Source organism: Fringilla coelebs (genome assembly GCF_963513975.1).
Source record: "Fringilla coelebs genome assembly, chromosome: 6".
Lineage (NCBI taxonomy): Eukaryota > Metazoa > Chordata > Aves > Passeriformes > Fringillidae > Fringilla > Fringilla coelebs.
Genome location: NC_140034.1, coordinates 29201928 through 29229002, shown reverse-complemented (window position 1 = coordinate 29229002; position 27075 = coordinate 29201928). Strand labels below are relative to the sequence as shown.

The 27075-nt window shown below is 39.9% G+C and overlaps 1 protein-coding gene across 3 annotated transcripts in view; it reads right to left on the bottom strand.

Moving 5' to 3' along the window:
- Positions 1-26084, bottom strand: part of STXBP6 (syntaxin binding protein 6) — a 97058-nt gene extending 70974 nt beyond the window's left edge. The window contains exons 1-3 of one of the 3 annotated variants that reach the window (XM_084207071.1): positions 25958-26055; positions 22127-22263; positions 19507-19583 (exon numbers count right to left, since the gene is read on the bottom strand). The gene's annotated coding sequence lies outside the window, so the exon portion shown is untranslated. Of the gene's footprint in view, positions 1-19506; positions 19584-22126; positions 22264-25957 lie in introns of all 3 variants that reach the window. The other 2 variants (XM_084207072.1, XM_084207073.1) reach the window with 2 other exon arrangements.
- Between the last annotated feature and the right edge of the window lie 991 nt (positions 26085-27075).

Sequence of the window (27075 nt, the reverse complement as noted above, 5' to 3'; positions counted from 1 at the left end):
AGAAAGGAAACTATTGGCTTTTCTCCTCTCAAGTAAGTCCTCCTTAATTATTTTCATACTAATTTGCAATCAGTGATCAGTGGCAGAATTATTTCATTTTAATAGCTAGAAAGTTTCCATCAAACATGGTAATGCAGAAATTTTGTCAAGAGATAGCCTGGGAAGAAGACAGTCTTCTTTCAAAATAAAAATATAAATAAAATACCACTATCCCCTCTGCACTCATTGCAGGAGAAACAAGTAGGAACTTCTTGAGGTAGGGGAAGATTTCATCAGGTTTATGGATGCGGACAAACCATTAAGTTTTAGATTAGTATCTCTTACAGATCAGTGTGGTATTAATCAATGTATGGGATACCAGTAAAACACATAGCAAAATTTTCCAGTTCTACATTAAATTCTGAGAACAACAGGATAACAGCACAGTGAAGGATGAAAATTATGGTAACCTAGATAGCCCAAGCAAACAAAAAACATCCTCTTCTATTTCTATTATGTCTTTTTATAGTCTGCCAAGGAAGAGACTGGAATGCCTTTATTTGAAGTGAAAACATTAGGAGAATCAAGTCTGTTTTGCATGCCTGAAACTAAGACAATACAACATGAGGGTGTGAGAAGGTGGACGAAGGAGTAACACCTACATTTGTTAAGAAGCATCCTGTCCAGGGGGTGGGGATGGAGCAAGACAATACAACACAAACCCCCTGTATCATTCACTCAGGAGTGGTTCCATGCTTATTGCACACAGAACTTAAGACTTCCAGGCACCAGGCATCTACCAATATCCCATGTCAAAGTAAGAGGTTTTTTTTAAAAAAAACAAAGCAAACAACAAACAAAAAACATGACAAAATATACAATGTACGTCTTCCTTCAGACAAATCCCAGAAGACACCAGCTCAATCAATGCATCAGACACCCTTCCAACTTAAATGTCAACCACCACTTTGCAATGAATAATTTATGCTGTCTCTAAAGAGCAGGCACAGATATGGACCCTGAAATAATATAATCTCTCAATATATCTTCACAGGCTTATGAAAAGGTAATTTTAGCACCAAATGCACTTTTGATTGATAAATACACATTTTAAAATTGAGTGGCATCTTCAATTTTCCCCTATCAGATTAGTATGTATAGCAACTGACAAGGTGCACAAAAACAAATCCTCAGCAACAATTCTGTGCCAAAATCAACTTCATACAACCCACATCATATTTTACATGGCCACACCCCTAGATAAAATGGCATCCAACCAAAATAACAAGCACATATTCCATACAGAATTATGATTTGTACTTCACAAATACATTCTGCACCAACAACAGGAAGAAATATATTCCATCTTTAACTAAGACATCTGAATACAAAGTAAGGGAAAACAACTGACAGCCAAACAGCCCTGGCTGTGGTGTGCAGCCTAGAAAACAAATTCATGTAAACACAGAAGCGATTATCTCAAATCACTCTTTTTCTACCATAAACAGCCTTTTGAAAATCCTCCTCCTATGCAAAACCTGACCACCACTACACAACAGTAGTAACTCATACAATTGCTCAAGGACAGAAATTTCCAGTTACAGATAGGAATACTGTTTCACAGAGAAATAAATCTAGTCCTGTCCTCAACCAAAAGAAGCTTTTCAGTAGTGGCTTATGCCAGAAAAACTGTGGGATGTTACCAACCAAAAGGGTCAACAACCTTCATCTCCCAGTATTTTCCTGATTCATTAAAATACTCAACCTATACTAAAATTTGCAGCTGCACATTAGTATCAAAACAGTGAGACTGTGGGAGGAATATGCACTACTCTTGGCAGTAATCTACAGTTCACTGGGTTAATTCATTCTTCAAACCTTACCCTCATCTCTGCACATTCCTTTAGAACCAAGCCCTAAAATTACATTCTTAAAATTTATTATTTTTGAATCCTGAACTCATTTCAGAGACAATATGTCCTGTTACAATGAACTTCTAGACTCCTCTGCAGTTTTTATCTTTTTCTTTCTTCACTCAACAGGACCCACAACCTCTACTAATCCTAACACCATACTTTATTAAAAGCTATTAAACTACTTTGCCTTTGTAATCCAACAATCAACGTAAGTAGTTCAAAGCAATTCCATAATTCAGTAATTAACTGCTCATATACAGCACCCAGAAAATTTTGTAAGTACATCTTATGCTAAATCGAATGGTGTTTTTGCTATAGGTTTCTCCTTTCATATATTTTGCAGACATAGTAACAACAAAACTCATAAAATTCATAAAAGGTATCAATAGCATCATCTCCAGACTTGTAACTCCTCAAAATCACCCATCTAGAAATCAGCTACATTAAAAGAGAATGGTTAATCTAATAACATGAATGATTCAATCAAACTTCACTTTGCCCTTTACTTTTCATTTCACACAGTCAGTAGGTAAATAAATGTGACTTTATAACCTGATACTTGGCCATTCATTAGACTAAATCACTCTAACACTTTACTTCTAACATACTAATTTCATAATGGCTAACACAACAGGCAAAGAAGCTGAAGAACATACACAGGTGGCTTTAAATTCACAATACACATTTACAACTTCCAACACCTAAAATATGCTTGCATGTTTAAGGCATATAGGAACTTATTAAGACAAACAATGTACTTTGAGAAACTGACATTAAAGCTTATTTCTGTGGCTTGTTGATCCACATTGAAAACAGCACTTTGCCAACATTAAGTACATAATAAACAAAAAGCTCACTGCATCTGCCTTAAAGCACTAGCTATCCAGATAGGCACCATGAACACAGGTACAAGGATGGTAAGATGCAGGTGAAACAAATATATGTTTGTAAAAGCAGTATGGGTACTGTCAAGAAACTTCAGAGCAATCCCAGCTTCCAGTGAAGAAGGGATGGGACACAGAGAATATCTATTGAAACACCAGTAAAAATCAAGTATAACTCCAAGCACAAGATTTAGAAGCATTTGGCAAGCAACACAGTAATAAACTACTTTACCACAAGATATTAACAAAGATGTCTCCACATTCCAGACAAAAGGGTAAAAGTTCTTTTACCCACATAACATAACCATCTCCTAGTAGAGAGCAGAGATAACCCAAACTCTACCAGAAGACACAAACTAATAACATAAATAAGTTATTTATAATAACTTATGAAATAACAGAAATAACATAGGTTATGATAGAAAGGGGAGGGACAAAGCCCCACTTTGTAAAAATGCTACGATGACATCAGAAGAGAAGTACAATGCACTGGGAGTATATATCCTGTCATTTTGTTCAGCCTCCACAAGTCTCCTCTCATGCAATGAGGAAGATGTTTCTTTTACTGCAGAAACTCCTGTGCTAGTAGAAGCCAAGCCTCTCTACTCACAAGCACTGAAAGTGGTCCTCAAAGGCCATACTATGGTGTGTGAGTTTGGGTGGTGAAATCCAGGACTGGGCTTTACCACATTGGACTACAGCTATGCCAGGGCCATGGCTAGGTAAGGGAATGACAGAAAGACATGGGAAGCAGTTTACTCTTGTGCCCTAATAGCCTTGCCAAGGATAAAAGTAACTGTTCATGCTCCAAAAGTCTTAGGATGAGTCTTTTTCCTCAACTTCTATGCATCTAAGACATATTACCATATATAAAATAAACTTTGAAAATTAAAAGTCCCATAGAAAATCCCACTCTAAAGAGGAAATAAAACTATGCAAGGGCCTATTACTAATAAATGGAGCACAGGAGCCCCCTGCTTGATGAAATTATCAGATAGAGAATCTCTGAGTGAGAATATAAGCAAGAGACAGGGAGACAGCGCCACTGCCCACCACAGTAACAAAATATCTCAAATATCTGCTGCAGGATCCAGCAGCTAAGGTACAAATAGTAGATTCTTTTAAGGGCCTGAGACTGGATCAGTTTCTATACAATCAAATTTATAGAACTGTATGAAGTCTCAGGAAGGAAAGATCAAGTGCAAAGTAATTGCGCTAACATGACTGCATGCATTTCTGCCAACAAAATTACTGACTATTCTCACCTCAAGAACTACAGCACCAAATCTAGAGAAAATAGTCTTGCTAGACAGTATGAAAAAACCTGCTACAACTCCTTTAAAAGTTAGAAGGAATTAACTGAGTCAATTCAATTTGACTGAGCAGCAAAGCACTGAGTCACCTCAATTTCTTGTAAGTAAATCATATTTCAGCTAGATAAATAAACTAACTTTTTATAAATAAAACCTCAGAAAAGGGAAGTGCAGAAGAACACAGCTTCATTTTCAATGACTATTTTCCCTCTATTTTCCCTCTCCTAGCGCCATAATACTGCTTTTCAAGTATTTTACAGTTAAAATCGTATTTTCTTTGAAACATTTCTGTTGCTGTAACTTTTAGTCAGTCAACTCAATGTTTTTCCCTCAATAATGGTATTTACTCATATATAAGTTTAGGCCAAAACTGAATTGGGAACAACATACTGCTCCTTACCACTCCTGAAATTCTTCATTCTCTCTCATCACATTCAGGTTGTTAACTTTTACTAGTATATAAAGTCTCGTCCAAGTCTCTGTAATGCTTTTATTGGAGAATAAAAGGAAACTGCTCTCCTGGAGGACAGTTCCCAATATCATAAAGCATAAAAGTAGGCAGCCATGTGCAAGTGTAAAAGGAGGGTAAGTTTTACTAACTTCACAATATATTTTTTTCGTCCTGGAAAACACAGTGAAAATCCTCAAGTCTTCTGGTGATCTCATTGTGCTGAGACCAGCACAGTTCCCAAACCCATGACTCATTCCAATCCCAGCAAAAAAAAAAAAAAACTGCTGGAGAGACAGATGTTTTGTTTATGAATTAATTCTTTCAGTACGTCCTGCTCCTAATAAAAAATAATCAGGCTTTACTTTGTATGCACAAGATAAAGCAGGACAATCATATTCCTGCATTACTCTTCTCTAAAGGGCTCCTCTCCAGCCCCCCCCAGGTGGCCATGAGCCCCAGGGAGGTGTCCCATGCCCCAGGCTGAGGCCACCCAACAGCCCGGACCCCAGGGAGCCCTCCCTGCTCCTGGTGCCACAACCACAGGGAACCTCCAGCTCACAGGACACCTGGGCAGGTTTAACCAACGTGAGAAACAAAAGATCAGTTTAAAACCACCAGCAGCTGTTTGCACAGGGAACACCAGCAACAGCTTGAGTAAACGCACTAAGCGGCAAACAGGATCCAAAGCCTGTGCTTACTCAAGCCTTTTGCAGTTATTCCAAGTTCATAAGGACAGGGGAAGGGAAAACAAAGGAATCAAGCAAACAAAACTTATTTTTACTTGCTTTTAGAAGGTTTTAAGTAATGGATGGCAGATAATGTGAGAGACTACTGCAGAAGGTACCAGCAAAGGAGACGCAAGGTAGTGAGAGTAGAGAAGCACAAGGAAGCAAAGTCAGAACACCTAATCATTGCCTGCACACAGTAATGCAGCAGCAGTAGCCAGCTGGAGCTATTTCTTCTCCAAATAAAAGGTAATTATGCAAGACACTGCCCAGCTCAGCAGTGGAAAAGCAGACAACATGCATCTGAAAAGCTATATACCACTGAATCAAAAACTTTCTGCTTATATGTGGTTAGCAAGGGCATCAAGGACTTCAAAACTGCAGATGGAGATCTTCAGAAGGAGGGCTGCAAAACTTCTGCAGAATGACAGCAGCAGCCTGATTTAACGATGACCTAAAAAGGCTGTAGCATCTCCCTCAGTCACCACACCTTCTGCAGGCAAGCCTCAATGCACAGGGCCAAAGGAACTAAAGATGTTCTTTGAAACACCAGCATCGCAAGGACATACATAATCCTGCTGACAAGCTCTGAGCTGAGACTTAGTAGAAAAGAAAATGATACAAGCAATTCTAGTCTAATAAGAGCACGTTAAAAATTGCTTCAGTGACACTGGCAAGAAACCCAAATTTGACAGGAGGCAAAGGAGATGCCAAGCCTTGCCAGTTTTTCCACTCTAAGTCAAGATAAAAAGAATAACCACTTCCACAGCAGTATGACAATTAGAGAGACAAACACATCCTTTATGTGTCAATAAAAATTCCTGGTTATTCAAATACAACAGTTTATGCATAATAGTGCTCAAACTACAACTCATCAACATTTATCAACATCCTGGGAGCATAATCCCATTCTAGTAAGATGATAAGTAGAGCAGGCCAAAAAGGAGAATTATGCACAAAATGGTCTTGTTCACAGTTAAGAATGGTTCCTGTTCCATATGGGCCACCAGTAGGCAGTCATCTGAATTTAAGAAAGTCTGTAAACAGAAAATAAATCCTAGAACCTATCAAGGAACATCTGAACAGAAAGGAAAAAAAAAGTTCAAATAGTTAGCATTACTATTGTGTACACATAACAGTGGAATTAACACATAAAATCAGATTTTTGAGCATTTTGTGCAGTGGTCCAAAAAATGTAAAAGCAGTTCCACAGATACTAGAACATGTAACTACCAGGAAGACACTAGGCTACAAACCTCAATAGTTTAATTTCATCTTTCAAAATGCTGGGTATATAAAAAATAAGACTGCAACTTCTCCCTGAACAGTTATGAGAAAATTTGAGGTAATATTTCAAAATAAACCTTGCTGAATTTCAAAGGCTTATTTTCCAAAGCATTTTCCACAGGATTGCTCCCTGTTTGGTCAGTGAATATATAAAGTGACAAGCACAACTGCCCATTTGTAAACAAGCACTCTTACACCCACTTATAGATAAAACAGCTTCTTTACAACATTCCCTGTTGCATAAGGAAGCGACATTTTGAGATTCAAAGCAGAAAATCTCAATAAAACCTAAATAAACGGGTACCAATGACAGGCATAATTTCAATTAAGATTTACTCATAGTAGAACACCAAAAACAATGGATCAACTTATTTCTGGTGACAGGAGAATGAGGAAGTTTTTGTGCAGAAAGAAGTTTAACTCTACAGAAACTCAGAAAATAGATTTCAAAAGTACTTCAAAAGATCCATTCCCTACTGGGGGTAACTCAAACATACATTATTTAGAACTGATATTTCTCTAAGCAGTTAACACCAACTCAAGGTAACCTCCTGTGGGAAACAGTAAAGGTAAGAAGATTTTCAGAAAGTTGGCAAAGCAGGCCTTAGAAACAGAAAGAACAGAGAATTAGCTGCAGCTAGTATTAGGTATATAGTAGTATAAAGGTATTTTTTTGCCCCAGGACACGAAATCAGGAAATGTCACTGCTACATCTGTCTAAACCAAAGGAAACCCCCTTTAAGCATACAACATATAAATAAATAAATTGAACAATTGCTTGGCCTGTTTTAATATACTTTAGTCTAACTTACTATTAATGTCATTTATATAATTTATACCTCAGCTGCATCTGCATAATACTTCAAACTCGCAAAACCTGACAGGGAGCATAAATGCATTAAAAAGTAGTAATGAAACTAGTAATCTGACATTTCTAAATCAGAAACAACTGTCCCTGTCTTGATTGATAAAATTAGTTTGAACAGCATTAGAAGAAATACAGATTTAAATCTCTGAAATTGAAATTTAAAACTGAAAAAAAATAAGAGCTTTCCATTTAGCACATGATAATTCTGTCATTTAGCATGTGACAGATCAGAAACGCTACATATCTGTCCATGCAAAGGATGAGCACTTACTCAGACATTTTGGTTGCAGAATATACAGCTCATATTTGACAGACGGACATGTGCTGTTTGCACCACGCTTAATTACAGTGCTCTGCCAAGCATTCCTCTCTCACTTGAGCATTCCTTGTCACACACCAGGTTCATGCCTGTGCTTGTGACACATAAGCATGAGGTAACTGCAGGGCTTATGCATAAGATAAAGGTATGCAAGAGACTCATAAATCACGTGTATCCATGCTGGGATGGCTCAGCACTTTTGCAGAAAACCACAGACAGTACAATAGGCAAAGGATAAATAGTGATCCTGACAAGTGCTTTAAGATGGACTCCTTGTCACCTGCTGAAGAGATCCCACAGACCCATTAAAGGCACTGCAAAGGGTTTCATATAATCTACAAAGAATTTGAAAAATTCGTATCTATTTAAAAGTGGATTTGAAAACTGTCACTTCTACTCAAGTTGTCATTTTCACTCAAATAAAAATCCACAATGACAGCCATCAAGCATTCCCAAAGGAGAAGGAAACCAGAAACAGAGCATATTCATAAAAAGAGGTTAGGTGAAGAAATGAAACCAGTCAAGTCTTTAGTGACAGTTGAAATCAAATGAAAAACCTAAGATTCCAACTCCTATTGAGTTTTCCCTTACAGTTATTAATTTTTTCAACTACAAATTACAAGTCTTTAGGCAGAAAGCTTAATTGCTTGCTTTGTATCAAGCAAGTTCCAGACAGAAACAGACAGTTTTTCTTCTTTTCCAAAATTAGGCTTTGACTGAACAGAATTTCTGGGATGATGAAACATGCTTACCAAGCACTGCCAAAAGAGAAATTCCATGTAACTTCCTTTCTGTTTCCTTTGAATTACTGCACATGTGAATTAGTTACCTTGAAGAACAGCAAATGATATTAACTACAGGGCATCCTAAAATAGTACAAAAAAGCAAGGTACCAGTTACCACCTTCTAGCACAATGATACAAAACAAAGAGATTATCAACGAGCAGAGAGCACAGCTCTTCCTTCAAGCCAGAGCAGCAAAAGATATTATCAACTTCACTGACAAATTGTTACCTTTTAGGTGGTCTAATAATAGAAAATGCTCCAAAGTACAAAATAAAAAAAGCCAATTGAACGGTCAATCTCAAATAAAAGGGTGGTAATACTGTGCCAAGTACATAAACAGATGCAAACTGAAAGTATACTGAAATAAAACACTAGATTTGAAAACTCACATTCATAAATTGTATCCTGCTGTCCCACATAAGGTTCCCTGTTCCTATTTTAGTTCATAGACAGCATTCCACATACTGTAACAGAGGGGTTAACATGGGTTTATCTCCAGTATACCCACTCTATTAATAACCAACATGGAAAAAAAGGGGAAAAAAAAGAAGCAAACCCATATGCAAAGGGTCAGATTTCCAAGCCATTCTCACCTGAGTACAAAGACAGTATCACAGGGGAAGGTTCCTTTTCTCTTCCTGCTCTATTTCAAAATGACCTTTCTTTGATTACCTTCTTGAATTTGTTTTGCTAAATTGGAAATATCTATGAACATTGTTGTGCCCACTGGTGGAAAATGGTAGGCAAAAGGATCTTCTTTGGTCACTGAATCTTGAACATGGAAAATAATGCAGAAAAGAGTATCCAGAAGAGCACCCATTTCTATTTCCATAAAATGATGTACAGTATCTGCACTACCAGTGAAGTCTAGAATTTAGAACAGCTCATAGAAATAATAGAAATAATAATATGGCAGCCACCACTGGCATTATGCAAGCTTCAGTGTGACATCAATGTTCTTCTTTTAAAACTCAAACCACTAAACAGGATTGATGCCTACTGACTTGTGGATTAAAAGAAACTGCTTGCAATAAAGCATTTGGTTGACTTAAGAAATTGCATTTTTAGAAAACCATTTTCTGGCAGTCTCACTGTTGCACATATTAAAAGAAGATCTCAGAAATCATATTCTAAAAGAGGAATTGCCACCTCCACCTTAGAAAGGAAAAGAAAAATCATCCCAACTAACTTTATCAATATAGTCATAATTCTAGTGTCTGGCAGGAACAGTCTGTCTCTTACTGCAATGTTTCCTCTCATTATGCAGTTTAAGAAAAAAAGGTTTGTCTCTATGCTAAATCAGCCCCAATATCCTTTAAAATTATTATGATAATCCAGGCACATGATTATTTTTTCACCCCAGTACGACATTCTGTTCAACACCTCTACTTCAATTCCATCAAGCTGTAACTCCTGTCCTGTGCTTACTGTTTTGATATAGTTTTGAGGAACGCCTTGAGCAATTCAAATCTGCAAATTTCATACCACAACCTGAATACACAGAAGTGATGATGAACTTAGCTGGTTACAGGAGAAGAAATCATTTCCCAATTTATGAATTTCCAGTATGTATTTTTTTGGAGGGGAAGGAGTGGGCAGTACTATGCAGGTGATACAGAAGAAAAAGAATTAGGAGCAAAATGTTGGATCTGAATGCCCTACCTGTGGAATAAAACCAGTTCTGATCCACATAAGTCTGCTTTTATTAGCTTTTTGAGTGTGTTTCCCAAAGAAGACATAAAAAGAAATTACCTACTACCACTTTTTACATAAACTTAGTTTCAGTAAGTGCTTACACTACTTTGTGTCTGATCTTTGAGCCTGTGTCCTCTAGTTCCCATATACTGGTAGACTACATTTTAGAGTATTTCAGTTCTATTTGAAGAACAATGTTGTTTATGAGAGATATCTAGGACAGTTTTACAGCTTTAATAAAATGCCCTCATAGTTATTATTCAACAATACGCTTTCAATGACAATAGGAATAATGTCATGTTTCTTACCTTTATTTAAGGAGAGGCAGAGACCTACAACACTGCAATCACACATGACAGAAATTGGTGGTACAATCCCAATATAATTTCAAAATGTGAATAGAGGGGTGTAGGTGAAAGGGAGAACAACATTCCCAACTTGCTTCAAGTTACCCAAGTTTCATGAACAAATGTGAGTCTATGTATTTCAGGGCTTTTAAATCTACACTGAACAGTCCACTTGAAATTAACATGTTTTTGGCTATTTCTGCTGTAATTGACAATGAAAGAAGATGAATTTCATCTTCCCTTCAAGCCCATATAATCTTTCTTCATTTGCAATTCGTCAACACCCTGAAATCTTCAGCCCTATTCCCAGGCTACGCCATTGCTGGGATGGAAAACTGCAGAATGTTTTCATACAGCGCTTTCAAACCCAGTCAGTGTGGCCTCTGAAGCTCCCACAAGAAGGTCACCTCATTTTCTCTTCCCTTGTGCTGCAAAGACAATGCTAACTGTGCTTCACACAGAGAAAGAACTGGGTCCTTCAAACATCACCAGGTTTTCTCTGCCTTCTGTTACGAGAACTCACCCTTCCCAGGATGTTATCTCCCAGAAGTCAGGAGGGTAGTACAGCTGTATTCACACTGAGGAAATGTGTTTCCAATGTACCAGTACATTTGGTGACTTTTAAGTTTACTCTAAGACCTGTCTGTTTTCCTAAAATAATATGTTTGCTGAGCATTCAAATGTGCACAGTATTCCTTCCAGCTTTTGCAGATCTATTGACTGCTTCAAGGTATCTGACACCCAGTAAGTCCAAGGTGCAAACACCGGAGGAAAGGCAGATAGAAACTCAAATTGCTACTCACCTTATCAACAGAAGTTCCTGCTCTTCTACAATCAAAGCAGATAGCCTTGTTAAATAAACTATGTAAATCAGATTCAAGATCAAATGCAAATGTTTACTGTCTTTTGTCTTTCCTGCTATACAACAGAACCATTTACCGCTCTGATGCCTTTTCACAACTGTAATAAGAATGATTCAGATCTAGTACTTCCTTGTACACAGCTCTGGCTTCACCAGAAACACAATTCCCTCCTCTATTCATTCCTGAAAGGAGTCAAAAATAGCTTTACTCAGGGGGTGTAAGCCCTGTTACAATACAGTAGCAAGGCTAGAGATGTGTGAGAATGTACACTGAAGTCAGAAAAAAAATATTTTTAACCAATTTTGCATCAACTAGGACCTTGCCCTAGAATTGTTAAAATCTTATCCAGATTATTATTATTAATAAGTTCTGTGATCAGTACTCTTTACTGAAGTATGCATGGCATTCTACACCTTGTTAAGTATCAAGGTTTTGTACATTTTTGCTGGTAGCTTAACATTTTTCTTTGAAATCTTCTCCTTTCAATATTAAGCTTTTACACTAATCAGACTATAACCTGAGTAGGCAACCTGATGCAACTAGAGTATTTTTAACCACCCATACCTGTGTGAAATTTGGTGAAGGAATGGAACAGAAGATAAAAGAAAGGCTACTCAAGTATGTAACAGCAGAACAATGAGAAAGAAATGTAGAAAATAAGAAAACAAGAAAAGGAAGAGAATCCCTACTAATTTTTATATAAAGATACATGTGCAACAGTGACAGGACAGGCTTAAAAGAAAAAAGGAATCTCTTCCTCCAACAGGAAGAAAATCAGTGTCACCTATTCAAGAGATACCCAGAATCCTGTGAGGCACACAAGTATCTTTAAAATTAATGATGGTCTGTGCTCATTATGTTCAACAACTGGAGAAATCCCTGAGAGAAATCTTCAGGGCAGGTAGGTAAAGCCTCACAGATAATTAGTTATATTTAAGAGCTCTTTCAGTAGCTTTCCCATTATGCAAGGATTCAGCCATGCATTTTATCAGAGATGTTATCACTAATAAAATAAAGCACAGTATAAACAAAAAACAAAAGCAAAAAAAAACCCAAATGAACCAAAAATTTCCCATACCCCACAGAGATAAGGCAGACCCGTTTGATTCTGCACACATTCACTTTGCAAATAACATTTTCATCCTTACCCAGAAAGTATCAGCCAGCATGTTACCATCACAAGAGTTTCTCAGGGTTGCATATATAAGTTTCAGTCTTCAAGCAAAACAACCCAACCAGAAACTTAAAGGTCTGAATCCAAGCCTTGGCAGATATAAGAAATACTAAAAAGTTGTTTGGGGTTTTTAAATAGTGAGTTTACATACAATGCAGATGTACAGTATACATTTCAGGGGTGATGCTGAGTCAGAATATGAACTAACAGCCTTTATGCAGCCTGATAAGTACAGGGAGGCCACCAATGAAACACAGTGTATACAGATAGGAAGGGAAGTTTCAAAAAGAGACCCACTAAGCAATATCCTTATTGGGGTCTTAGTGCACCCTAAATGTAATTTACATGTGCTTTCTTCTGGTCATTCACCACTAAGGTAGCTGAACTTAGTCTTCTACAAGTTCATATACTTTCAAGAGTCCAACAGAACTAATCACTTTTTTAAAAGTGGGATCTTATCAGGATTGCAGTGATTACAAATCTTTACTATTCCTGTCTACATGTTAGAAAGTTTTCAAAAATGAAAAGAAGAGTCAATTACATTTTTAAAGTTAATATCCCGAATACTTTGGTCAGGAAGAAAAGGAGAGAAGGGGAAGCTTTGGGTTTTGGTTTTTCCTTCAAAAAAGTATTCCCATTACTCCATTTGCTGAAAAAAGAAAGAAGCATTTCATTTGCAAAGTACATGCGTTATGGACTACCAGATCTATTAGTATTTTAGAACCTTCTGTCTCTCCAAGAAAATTTCATACAGAAAGGTTTGCAAGGACAGGCAACTCTGTAAAAACCAAGATCTATAATAAAGGAGCCATGAATGTAGGCACATAGCACATGGTACAAATATTGTTTTTACAACTTCTTAAAAGGCTTTCATCTAGCTTTTACAAGGATACTAATTTCTCAAAAGCTACATCCTTGTAAGAGCTGCTTCTAAATCCTCATGAGAAAGATTCTGAAATTAAGAAAGAGTATTAAGTGCATTCTGTGTTTTTATCTACTATGCCTACTGATGTTTCAGTCTTTCTTCAAAGAACAATCTTTTGTACGGCCATCTGCACAGCAAGTAAAGAAAGCAAGAGAGGTTTTCCCAAATAAAGATATCACAAAACTGTGGGTATAGCCCTAAAAGCCAGATGCATACTTGGAATTCTTTGCAACTCATTAGTTTTAGCTGCTCACTCAGCTTGACAATTCTAGCACCATTTATACTTGAGAGACTATTTTATTACTGTAGGAAAGAGCAATTTCATAGGACCCCCAAGAGAACTGTGAGATTTCCATCTGGAATCAAGCAAGGATCTGCTTCTAATAAACCTTCCAAATTTTTTTTTTTTGCTTCAGATGTCCATTCAAGCCAAAGACCAAAACAAAAAACCCAAAATATTGCAGTTATGCAGAGATGCAAATTCACCTCTTAAAAAGCACCTCAGGTACACATAAATATGTAATTAATTTACAAATTATGTATACTAAAGATAACCTTTAACCAATAATTTTAAAGAAACACAATAGAAAATTCAAAGTATTATATATATATTGCCCATACTTAAAGTGCTCAGACATTATAGAACAATGAAAAATGCCAACCAGAAGTGGAAGCAGCCCTTCAGTGTCCTGCATCTTGTAATACAGATAATCCTACACTGAAATAAACTGCATTCAATGAAAGATTAAAAGATAACAGATGTATTTCTCTTGCCTTTGAATGTACATTACTCACATTTTAAGCTTAATTAAATACAGAATACTCTGCACATAATAAAGTATATTAGACTTGCCAGCACCATACTGAGGCAAACAACCACCCACAACTTCAAATTTGTCTTTTTCTTTTCAGTGACCCTTCAGCACTGGCAAAGCATTGGCTTCTTTTGTTCCACAACAGAATAAGAAGCAACCATTTAATTAGATATCTAACATAATTCCAGGTCCTTCCTTATTCTAGCTACATTTCTTCAGGCTTTTCATTTTAAGATGTTCAGAAAAAAGTTATCCAGCTCTGCTAATTTAAAAGCATTAATTCGTAACAGCTATTATTTACTCAATGTGTGTGGAATACTTCACAGAATGTAATAACATATCTGGAAAGATCCAGAACATACCACAGTGGCATTCGTAGAACACACCTTTCATCCCTTATCATCAGTAACTTGGTTGTTTCATTTAAAGTATGCAACTCAGAAAAAACATTGTGAAAGAGGAATAGAAATGAAAGTAGAGGGAAATAGAAACTACAAACTGAGTCACACAACTGCAGAACTATGGAACGGTTTGGGTTGGAAGGGACCTTGAAGATTATCTGGCTCCAGCACACAAGGCTGGCTCATGTCCAGCCTCTCAGCCAGCAGCAACCCCAGGTCCTTCTGGGCAGGGCTGCTCTGGGTCTGTGCATCCCCAGCCTGTGCTGATACCAGGGCTTGCCCCAGCCAGGTGCAGCACCTTGCACTTGGTCTTGTTAAAACTCCTGAAGTTCCCATGGGCACAGTTCCTGAGCTTGTTCAGGTCCCTCTGGATGGCATCCCATCCTTCAGGTGCGTCAAACACACCGCTCAGCTTGGTGTCACCAGCAAACTTGCCGAGGGTGCACTTAATCCCTCTGTCTATATCAATGAAGAAGATACTAAATAACACAGTTTACAGATCCCTAAGGGACACCACTTCTCACTGATGTCCCTGAGCTGTTGACTACTACCCTCTGGATGTGACCATCCAACCAATTTCTTATCCATTTAACAGTCCACCCAGCAAATCCTTCTCTCTCCAATTTAAAGAGAAGGATGCTGGGGATGACCATGTCAGAGGGCCAGATAAATGACATCTGTAGCTTCCCTGTCCACTGATGGAGTCACTCCAACATAGAAGGCCCCTTGATCAGGCAGGACCTGCCCTGGGTGAAGTCGTGCTGGCTGTCTCAAGTCACCTTCCTGTCCTCACTGTGCCCTAGCATGGCATCTAGGAACATCTGTTTCATGACCTTCTCAGGCACAGAGGTGAGGCTGGCAAGTTGGGAGCTTCCAGGATCCCCCTTTCTATCGTTTTTCAAGATGGGCACGATCCTTCCCCTTTTCCAGTCACCAGGGTCACATCTTACTCTTCCCAAAGTTATCTTGTTTCTAAGATAAACTAGAAAAGTATAATTATTTAAATGAGGAAGTAAGAACATGAAGGAAAGTGAGAACTCACCTATAAATAGAGGAAATCAATCTCTAGTCAACATTCTTTGACTAAAGATGCCAAAGTTAATGTTTAAACTGACACATGACAGGGAAATACACACCTATTAAGGCCCTTAAGAAGTCCCTGGGGACTGCTAAATGAGGTTTGAAAGAGAACAGCCTCATGATTAAAATCATGTACAAAGGTTGCTAAGATAAAAAATAGTGAGAAATGAGGAAGAAACAGACAAAATTATAAAGGCAGGAAACAAAGAGTGACATTAGAAGGAGATTAGACACAGCTGAGACCATGTTATAGGAATAATCCTTGTCCATGGAAGACTGCTGAACCAGTGCTACTGGTTCATTAATCAGATAAATACCTCCCATAGCTCCCACACCTCAGAAGACAACTTATTGCACCTCTCTGTGTTTCAGTGGTACTGAACTCTCATTTCCTCTCATCTCAGACATGTTTCTAGGGGAATTGCTGCATTTCCTGGGAGTCCTCCAATATCCCTTCTCTATTTTCAGGAAATTTTATTCAGCATAATATACCACAATACATTAGATCAGAGTCTGGATTCCACTTTTCTCATTCCTGCTATCCCCTCCTCAGCATAGCTCACTGAAATGAAAAGCATTTTCCTCTTACTGCAAGCTAAATTATGTGTTTACCCCTCTATCAGAAGGGATAAACTATTACTTTTAGTCATAACAGACATCAGTTGTCAACCTCACCTCATGCCACCCTTTTGAAAAGGGAGGGAGGAGAAATGTTTAAATGAAAAGGTAAAAATAAGTATGAGCACTCATGTCAAAGCTGGGAACATCCTGAAGTTCAGATAAGCCTGTGCTGTAAGAGCATGAAATAAATCCACATATTGGGGGGAACAAAGAGAAAAACAACATGGGATTTACTGCTTTGTCACCAGCAGGAAGTGAGAAAATGCTCACAGCCACCCAACCAGCTCCCTACGAAACATCCAGACACTACACCTTCACAAGGGTGGCTTTTATTGCTCAACCTGCGAAAATTCATTTCCTTCTGTGCAGAGACATGCACAGACTATGTGTGGGGTACATGTACAAACTATGTCAGACACAGAGGAAGACAAAACAGATGCACAATGAAAGAGACAGAAAAACAGTCCATATACATCACCGCCTGTTTTACCCTAGAAACCTAAGTAACAGGTTGTTACAAACTGGAAAGGGAAGATGGTTGTGTTATGCATTGGGCAAGATTCTCCACCATGGGATGAATTCACAAATTTTTAAGAGGCCTTCAAATGCACACTGAGTTGATTACAAATTTCTTACTGAATTGCTTAAAAGATAGTCTGATACTTTGATAATCTATAAAAACAGAACTAGAAAGATGCATTGTTATCACAGTTTTACTACAGATATCACCTTGAACAACTCTTTTAAGATTATTTCTTCCTGCAGAAAATGAGGGGGTCACCACACCCAGCTGATGAATGCATGGGAGAGTTTGGCATCTGCTGAGCACTTACAGGACCATCAGGTCAGTGTTACAGGGCTGCACAAATGCATTCTTCAGCTTAATCACTGCTCAGAGAGAGCTGTAAGGAAGCCTCACTTAGCACCCAAAGCGGTACCTGGGTTACTGTCAAAGACAATCCCTTCCTGCAGTTTCCACTGTAACCAAATGGAATAGAAAAAACAAAAACAAAACTGCAAATTTAATTTTTGAATGAATAACAAGCCTACTTTCACACCCAAAACCAGTCAGAATTCTCAAGTTAAGATTTGAAGACACCGGCTATTACTGTGTGAAACAAGCAACTAATCACAAACTATGTCAGCATCTTGACTATATCCTGCTTCACAGGTTTCCATAGGGGACAAACATGAAATAAACAAGTGTCTGATACTACTGGAAAATTCTCAGTTTTCTTTACCCAAACATCCAGAAAACTAAACCAGCTCCCTAATAAACTAGTGGAGAGGAACAGAAAGCAGAGATGCAAACATGGTCTTATCACCCCCTTAAGAGGAATGGAGAAGCACTGTTATTGCACTCCAAGGACAACAGGATCATGACTTGCTTCAGCCCAGACCTGCCCACTTTCACAAATAAGCAATCATTTCTACAAGAATAAATTAGAAAATTCATACAGAAGTAACTAGGAGTAGAATTGGACCCACAGGCATCTGGAACCATCATAAGCCCTTATATTCCCACTCCAAAACACTGCTGTATCTTTCACAATAACCACCACTGAAAAAAAAAAGAAGGGCAGTTTGGTGCACTGTTGTTTTACATGACATGACTAAATCCAGTATATATCTTAGCTTACAGAGCTTATCTTTGAAGTTTTCTTTTTAGGAGGTTAAAATGCATAATGTTTACCCCCCAAAAAATTAAAAGTTACTGAAGTCTAATATTTTTTAATTGCATACTTGTTATTGAAATGAAACATTGTCTAGCAACCAAACAGAACCTGGAACTAGTCTTTTATGTAATTCTTACAAGGATCTGAAGGTGCCCTGTACATGGCTCCTATCTACTAAATTCCTTTATCGAGGTATAGGCATATGGGTTTCTTAATCCTTTAAAGGCCGTCACATTAGCCTTTGGTCAGATAAGGGCTCCGAGTTAAAATATCATATTGGACACAAGGAATTTACTTTTCAGACACTAAATGCCCTATTTCAGATCCCATCAAATCATTAAATTGAGTTAGAGGTCCTAAGTCCTAGCTTCCTCCTGAAAAATTTCACAGACAATCAATTAGCTTACCTTCCCAAAGCTTTCTCAAGAGACACCTCCATTCATCTGATTTCCTGGGCTGGGGACAAGAACCATCCACAATCAGTATGACCTTGGCAAACTGGGGCAAGCAGGGACAGTGGTGTGTCAAGATGTGTAAATGAGGTGTAACCCAACAGACACAGCTACCTTCAGCTAACACAGCAGTGACAAAATTGTATTGCCTTACTCCCCACTCACATAAAAGCTATTTCTGTTCATGCTTTTTAATACTGCTTACTGAAGTAATGTCATTACTATTTCGTGAAACACTACAGTGCTGTGATTCATGCCCCCAAGGCTTTCAACTCCTTCCACTGACTTGACAGGAAACGTGGACACCTCAGGTCAGAAGACAATCAGGTGCCTAAGTAGACAGCATTAACTCACAAGTCAATGCAGAACTAACATAAAAGACTCTCGTTTTAAGCCCAGACTCAATCACAAACACAGTCTGTGTCTAAGTGCAGGTTAATTAACAACTCTGCAAGGTACAACTGATCACCTATGGCAAATTCTAAATCTCGTATTTGGATATTTAAACAATAGATTATATACTGTAACTGCATCTCAGCATCCATGAAACACTTTACCTAGTCCTGATAGTTACATACTAAAGGAACATCAGAAGCCTTACTAAATACATAGGAAACCGAAACATAAAAGCAACTCTGTGGGACAAAGCTAGCCTGCCTGCTCTGTTCAAGTCCCAATAAAGTCAGCTACAGCCTTTAGCTTCCACAGGAGTTAAATTAAATCAGAATCTTCAAAACAAACACTTCCCTCGTGAATTATGGTATGTATATTTCAGGCCCTGGTAAACTGAAAGTGATCCAAATACCCCAACTTACAGCAAATGCAGTCTGATGTTATAGTCAAACTAGTCAATTGCCCAGAAAAAAAAAAATTAAAACATGTAAATATTCAGTCTTAGTTACATTTTTCAAATACAGATCATACGTTACCAATGATGTGGGAAGTATCCAGCACTTCATATGCTGTTGAATCATTCTTTGCTCCTCTGACAGTCACTTCTGAATAGCTGCAAATGCACACAGGCTACAGTAAAACCAATGTTTAAAACAAACAATTGACACATTAATTTTCTTAAGTTGTGAGTTTTACTAAAACCAGTCAAGAATAATGCTTTTTCAAAGAACATATTAAAAGTGTGTTTATACTGAAACTGAAATTCTGTACTGATCGAGACAAAAATTATTAGCTTGGGCACAATGTAAGATGATTCTTAAAAGGTCCCCATTCAAGGTTCAAAAAATGTAAGGAAAATTTCAGTTCCAGTAACCAAGAGCTCCATTCCATCTGTGAATGTGCCTCTGACTTCACTCAGCTGTATGCTCACAAAACAAAGTCTTCTTTGTTTGATATCCCCTCATACTAGTGAACCTCTATATTTACAAGTGCAACTTCCTTTCTATATCTCCCAAAACAAATCATAGAGCATCCTGAGTTGGAATGGACCCTCAAAGATCATGAAGTCAAACTCCTGGCCTTGCACAGACAAGCCCAAGAATCACACCATGGGCCAGAGAGCACTGTCCAAAAAAAGCTAAGCTTAACACAGCTCTTCTCCAAAAGAGAGTGGTATATAAAACTATAAAAAGGAACTTCCAGAGGTCCCATCCAAACTCAGCTGTTCTATGGCTCTGTGATCTTCAGGGGGTTTTTATTTCTTAAAGTCAGACTGCTTCTTTAAGGCAACCCCCTCAGCATAGATTTTAAAATGACAAAACTAAGTTGTAAATTTGGAGTTTAAACACCCACCTTTAAATCTTTCCTTAAGACACTAAGGGTAGCTGAATACAAGTTTTTTGTTGGCCCTTTCCTGCAGAAAGACACCAGACCCTCTGAATCTTGTAACTTTCATGCAATGAAAAACATTGCAAAGGCCCGGGTGCAGAGCCCACCTGCAGTGGATGCCTACCAGCAAGGAGCTGATGGCCAGCAGGAAGACAGAAAGAAGCCCCTTGGCATTGTTACACAAGAGCAGAGCACATCTCTGAGCATCCATCCTTTCTCCATGCTGCCTGAAACCGTGAAGCCCAAGCACAGCGTCCTACAGACTTACAAATGTTTGCTGTTAGAGGGTAGAGTTGATTGTTGACCTACACTGAACAAACTGCCACTGCAAAAAACAACTTCCATGTTTATATTAAAGTCACAGAGGTGCTAACAGACTAGTCACTAACCTCTGGGTATATCAAAGCACTTGGACACTTTATTACACCATCAGGAACCTGCCATACAAGCTCAAGGAAATAAATGAACTAACAGGAACTCACTCTGTGTAATTCCAATCTGTCAATAACTGATCATATTCTTTCCTTCTTTCTTTCCATATACGATTAACAATGTTGAACTGAGCATTGTGTCACTTTAAATGAATACAGAAAGTTCATATGCTCATATAATGGCCCATTAAAAGCAAACAATTCAAGAGGAAGCTCATGAACATCCTAGAGTTTCTATTAATTACCAAGAGGGAGTTTTCCAAGTGTATACTGCATATGGCCAGTTGTTTGCTCTTCCCCTCCTCCTAAATACACTAGCAAGTGGAAAGGTAGGAAAAATATTAGATTACATCTCAATTTTGCGCCTCGACAACCCTGAAGAAAATCTGTAAGTAAAGTTAAGGAATTACTGGTTTGGCTTTCCAAGCAAGTCTTTGCAAGATACAAAGAGTGTTTTCTAAACCAAATAAAAAACTTGTTGACCAGCACAGTTAGCAAGAAGAAATAATATGTATTTATTTTTTGCAGATGAATTGCAGGCAAGCACCAAATTTTACAAAAGCTACATTTCCAGTTTTATCTTATGGTGATGCATCACAAAAAAAGGAATTGTTTCCACAGCAGCAGAATTGTAATAATTTAACTATGGCTTAGTTTAAATCAAGTAGGAGTATGTTAATTTCTTATATTGAAATCTACTCCAAAACAAGTTTATAATTTATTACTGTTATACGTTTAATTGTACTGTTTTATGCACAGACAAGAAAAACTCAACCTACCCAGAAACCTGTTTTCCTAAGTCTCTCCATCTAAAGTGTTTCATACAGATACACATAATCTTGGGGTTTGCCCTATTATTAATGGATCTATAATTACACAGCATGTTTCACACTACTTAGAAACTTCACATATATAAAAAGCATGTGCAATCTCTAAGAAGAGATAATGAAGTGAAAGTGTCTGAAATTTACAACCACACAAGACAGTAAAGGCAGAAGAAAAAAAAAAAAGACTCCTGGAGCTGGTGGAGCTGGCACTATTTGCATGTCTACAGCAAGACTAGAACCAAGTTTAAAGGGCAAAAAAAACCCAAGTTCAGCTTTTAGTGCTGGACTTTAATCCGCAGTTCATGACTGTAAAACCTTCAGTAACTCGTATTCATAGGCACTGGTAAGAATTCTGTGCTACTGAGCCACCTTGAACTCCCACAATGCTCCTGGTTCTACTAAGGAAATCAAATTGCTACAGAAGTGTCTGGATTTTTTTCCCTTGGGGCTGTTGACAGTAGATTAGCACTGTTATCTACATATAAAAGTCTGAAACTGACAACACACACATATAGAAACCTGGGTCTTCCAAGCATCAGAAATCCAATACAAGTGATGTCTTGTAAAGAACACAGGAACATTACAGTCCAAACTGCTCCCAGACCTGCAGCACTTCAGCACAGCAGGAATCCTTTCCCAAAACTATCTGCAAAGAAAAATTATGAAAGGGAAAGTAGGAATATGTAATATATCAAGCTAACTCACAGTCATGCAATCCCATCTACAAAGGAATCTTTTATACTTATGACAAAGAAGCCTCTCAGCACTGTCTGTGTCAAAAACCCCAGGTGAAGAGGATGTCTGCTTAAGCTTAAGATGGAAAAAAAGGCAGCTTAATGTTCAACTATGAGGTCTAGAGCACCACAATGAACAACACATGCCAGAAGTCAACTGGGCCTCCAACAAATGTATACTGGAAAAGAAAATGGACTACTGGGAATAAGTTCTTCAGGATGGAAGAGGATACTGGCAATTTTGAAAGAGTTTGAATACAATAATTTTGTTAAATGGGCTGATATCTTTTTGGCCCTCAGTTACTCAGTGAATATATTTCATGAGTTTATTTCTGCTATATACAGCTTCAGAAATGCACTTGCTTTTGAAAAATCATCTTTCCTTTCTGTCATAGCAGATTACCCAGAGGAGGGGAAAAAAGTAATAAAAGGCAATGTCCTTCCTCCCACTTCCCTAAAACCAGTTTCTCTCTGCACACCACAGCCTAAATGTTCTTTGACATCATTTAGGCAGAAAAACCAATAGTCCTTTCTCTTGTTAACACAGTTCTTGATTTGAATTATTATTACTATTTTCCTCTCCTCCAAGCTTAAGAAATTTGTTAGAGATAAGATTAAAGATCTGTATAACCAAGGAATGCTACACAAGGAAATGTAAACAATCACACAATGTTTATTAGCACTGATAAAATACTAGATACATCCTATTTGCATGTCCTGACTCAGAACAAGAAACAGGCAAACCAAAAGCCTAAATTTAAAGATGCTTCTATACAGCTAAACCAGCACTAACTGCTGCAGTCACATGCAAAAAGTGTATTAATGGATTCAGTGGCATGTCTGGATACAATATAAATTAATGTCAAGGCTTTTTAATTCATCCATTTTTCAAATCCCCAGCATCACCAGATCACAAACCCAGGACTAGGAAAATTAAGTGTTCCCTTGAAGGACTTGATTTTTCTCTGCACATGTCAGCTATGGCATTCCTGCTTGGTTTGTCTTACCACCATATTATCTGAACACCTGTGATTAAAACACTTTTGTAGAACCTTGGCAATGTTAGCTTACCAGCTGGACATTGGAAATAGACATTAAGTTACAAGGAAAGAAGAAAAAAAGAACAAATGGACTAAGACAGCATGCTTCTCCCCAAAGGAAACTAACAGCTACTATTTTGCAGAGCTGGCAAAATAATAAATTTCATAGAATTTTATTCATAATTAAACAGAAGACATCCCATATAGTCTTATAAGCTGCATTTTTTAAAAAAGGTATTTTTAAGTTTTCTAAAATGTGTGCCTAAATCTATTGACAACAGTAAAAACACAGAAGTACCTATTGATGAATTCATCTTACTAAAGAAGTGAACTTCTAGTAAAAGTAGCCTTAAATGGTACAAAGAAAAAATATTCAACTAGGAGGAAAAAAAACCCCTTCATACTGAGGACTTTATAAATGGCTCATGTTATCTTCACTGTCTAAACATCCCACATCCACACAGGACAGAGGTGATCTGAACACAAACATAAAAAAAAAAAAAAAAATAAAGAACTTCTCTTTGACCCTTCTATAGCTCATAACACCATGTTATCATCACACTTCCCTAACTTCACATATTCCTATCCAGACCATGTTTAGGAGGCACTCAGAAACTTGAGAATAAATAAAATAGAGATGAGAAATCAACATGTGCAGGTTAACAGAACTCTCAGTCACCACTGCAAACATGCTTACTTAAGGGTAAGATACCCCTTACTTTCCCATTGCACAATTCTTCATAGCCTTTTTTTTCCACCTGGAAATTCCTTCACCTGAGGAAGTATCACAAAATGGTGATTGGGCTAACTTCCAAAATGGTGTTTTCACTCTACACCCATTTTATTTTCACTATTTTACCTTAGTGCATTTTTAAAGGTGCCATGCAACTTTAAGGCATAGTCCTGAAGAAAATCAAGAGTAATATATGGGAAATTAGGGTGGCATGACTACACTGTAACTGCATTTCCTCAAGCAGAAAGGCCTTAAACATTTCACTGAAAGTGACTTTTTCAAGTATTTACCAAGCAGACTAACATCAACCTCATGGGAAACATTCTTCCTAGGTGCAAAAAAAGCTGTAAATTCCGATTCACAGAGCATGGGAAAAAAAAAAATGCCCAACTCCCCATTATGATTACTTGCACTCAAACTACCACATGTATTCTATGTTCATTATGTTTTGAGTTCTTAGGGCCTTATTAAAATAACTTACTAGAATTACAGAAAAAATCAGGGGTAAAGTGTGCTTGAAACCACAGATGTGAAAAAGAAACCCTTGAGTTGCTAACACAATGCATCACCAGCAAGATCCAACTTCCCTGCCCTCTGCTTACTCCTCCCCTCCTCCCTTAGAAGAGATGACATGTTACAGACCTCCCCGAGAGTTAGTCACTGCAGCACTGATTAGATGTCATAATCAAAAGAAAATCAAGATACCTTATCTTCATCTTCCAGTATTTAAGGCTGGAAAAGGTTCTGTCTGCCTCAGTAACGTTAAGCAGAGTTGCCAGATGATCCCCATCACATGAGCAACAACTCCTAAAACTCTTAAGAGAGGTGTCATGGCTCTGTGGAGCCCGTTCAAGCAATGAAAAGCAGTATCACTAGCTCTGACTCACAAAAGGAAAACAGCCAAGTTGAAGACATCCTAAAAGACAGCTTATATTTAGAGAAAGATAGAGGGATTTGCAAAGTGATGTAATTCCTTAAACATAAGCTCCTCTGTTTGACAGGGGGCAAAATATGATGAAAAAAGAATAACACATTTCTCTAAATAATGGTAAATATTTCCATGAACTTCAGATTTCATCAGCTGCGGACTATCCATCACAAGCGGATAATGACGACAGCTATTGTAGATTTACTTTTCCATTAGCAGAGCTGGCTCAAACAGAAAGCGGGGAAGGTGGCGGTGGTCGTTCCACTGGACTGTCAAGGTTACTCCTGAAACATCGTGTTGGAAGGGGAGCAGTACATCAGCTTAACGTTTACTGGCCGGTCCTGGGCTGCTCTTCACCACCCGCAGAACCTCCCGAGGACGGTCGACAGGCACCGACCGCCGCCGGGCTGCACCAGCGGCTCCAGGCAGCGCAGACCTCGGGGCCGGTGTCAGAGCAAAGCCTCCCGTGCCGGGGCTGCAGGGCCGGGCCCCCCGCTCCCACAGCCTCCGACGGCGAGGGCTGAAGGGCTGCGCTGCCGGACGCACCGCCCGCCTCGCCCCAGCCGCGCCGCAGACGGCGCTCGGCGGAGCTCCGCGGCTCCGGCCGCCCCCGCCCGCGGGAACGGCCGCCTCCCCCGGGGCGCACACCCGGCTGCCTCGGCCCGGCACCCCCGGCGCGCCCAGGAGGTCCCGGCGCCGTGCCGGGGCGGAGGACGCCGCCGCGGAGTTGATCACTAACTCGCTGGCCCGCTCCCTCCGAGAGCTCCGCCCGCGGGCGCCGCGCAGCCGGCAGCCCCAACGGGGCGAGCGCGGCGCGCCACCGAGGGAGCCGATGGGCACATCGCCCCCGCCCGCCCCACGGCCACCGCGACCCGCAGCGCGGCGTCTGCCGCCCCCACACCCACCTTTCCGCAGGCTCGGCTTGACTCCTCTCTCTTCTCTCCCCTCCCCGCCGCAGCGCCGCGTGCGGTGCGCGGAGACCCGCGCGGCGCGGAGCCCGGTGCGCTCCCCCGCCCTGCCCTGCCGTGCCCCGCGGCGGCGGCCGAGCTGCCAGCGCCGAGGCGTGAGGGCGGCCCCACGTGCGCCGGCTGCGCCAATCGGGGCCGCCCGCCGGCCGCCCACCGCCCCCGCCGCCACCGTCCCGGGCCGCCCGCGAACCCGCGGCGCGGCGGGGCGGGATGGGATGCCGGGGAGAAACGGTGGCAGCGCGGGCAGGAAGCTGGCTTGGGAGGCAGGAGGAAATAAGCGCGTTGGAGCGGAGTTTGTGATCGCTGAAGGGAGGGAACCTCAAACGCTGCTGCTCGGGAGCTGCGCGCCGCTTCCGCGCCCGCGGGGCCGCCGTGGAGCCGCCGTGGAGCCGGGCTGGCGGCGGCACCGCTCCGCGAGAGCGCTCCGCAGGACAGGCGTGCGCCCGCCGCGGCCGGGAAACCTCCCGCGGGCCGGGTTCCGCCGTGGCCGGAGTCCCGCCGGAGCCGCTGGGGCAGGCGGAGGCGCCCGGCGCCGAGATTAAGAGTTTAGACGGGCAAACCTCCAAAATTAACGTATAAAGCGCCCTTTCAGCTCTCTGACGAGTTTTGCAGCGCTAAACGTGCTGGGAACAGAAACACGTTCTCACCCTGGCACGGAAAGCCCGCGGGGCGGGAGGCGGGTTCGGCTCTTCCCAGCGGGCCGCGGAGATCCTGGGATCGGCCAGGTGTGCGATGGCTGCTCGGGCCCCCAGCCACGTTCCTGAAAGGCGTTGTCTCCTGCTAAAGCGTCGCACAAATAACAGAGGGCTGTTCCTCCGCACTCAGAGGATAAGGCTGGAAACAAATTCTGCTATTGTATTTTCTACATTGGGTGTCAGTGACGTGTCCAGATCCTGGGCCACACACATTGCTGTGTGTCCGCTGTGGCAATGCTGGGAATGTAATGCTTGGAAATAATGATCTGGTTAGTTAGAAAATAAACATTCACAACACAGCAAAATATTTTTGTACTTTATTTTACAATGTTTGACGCTGAGCTTTTGTATGATTGTAGT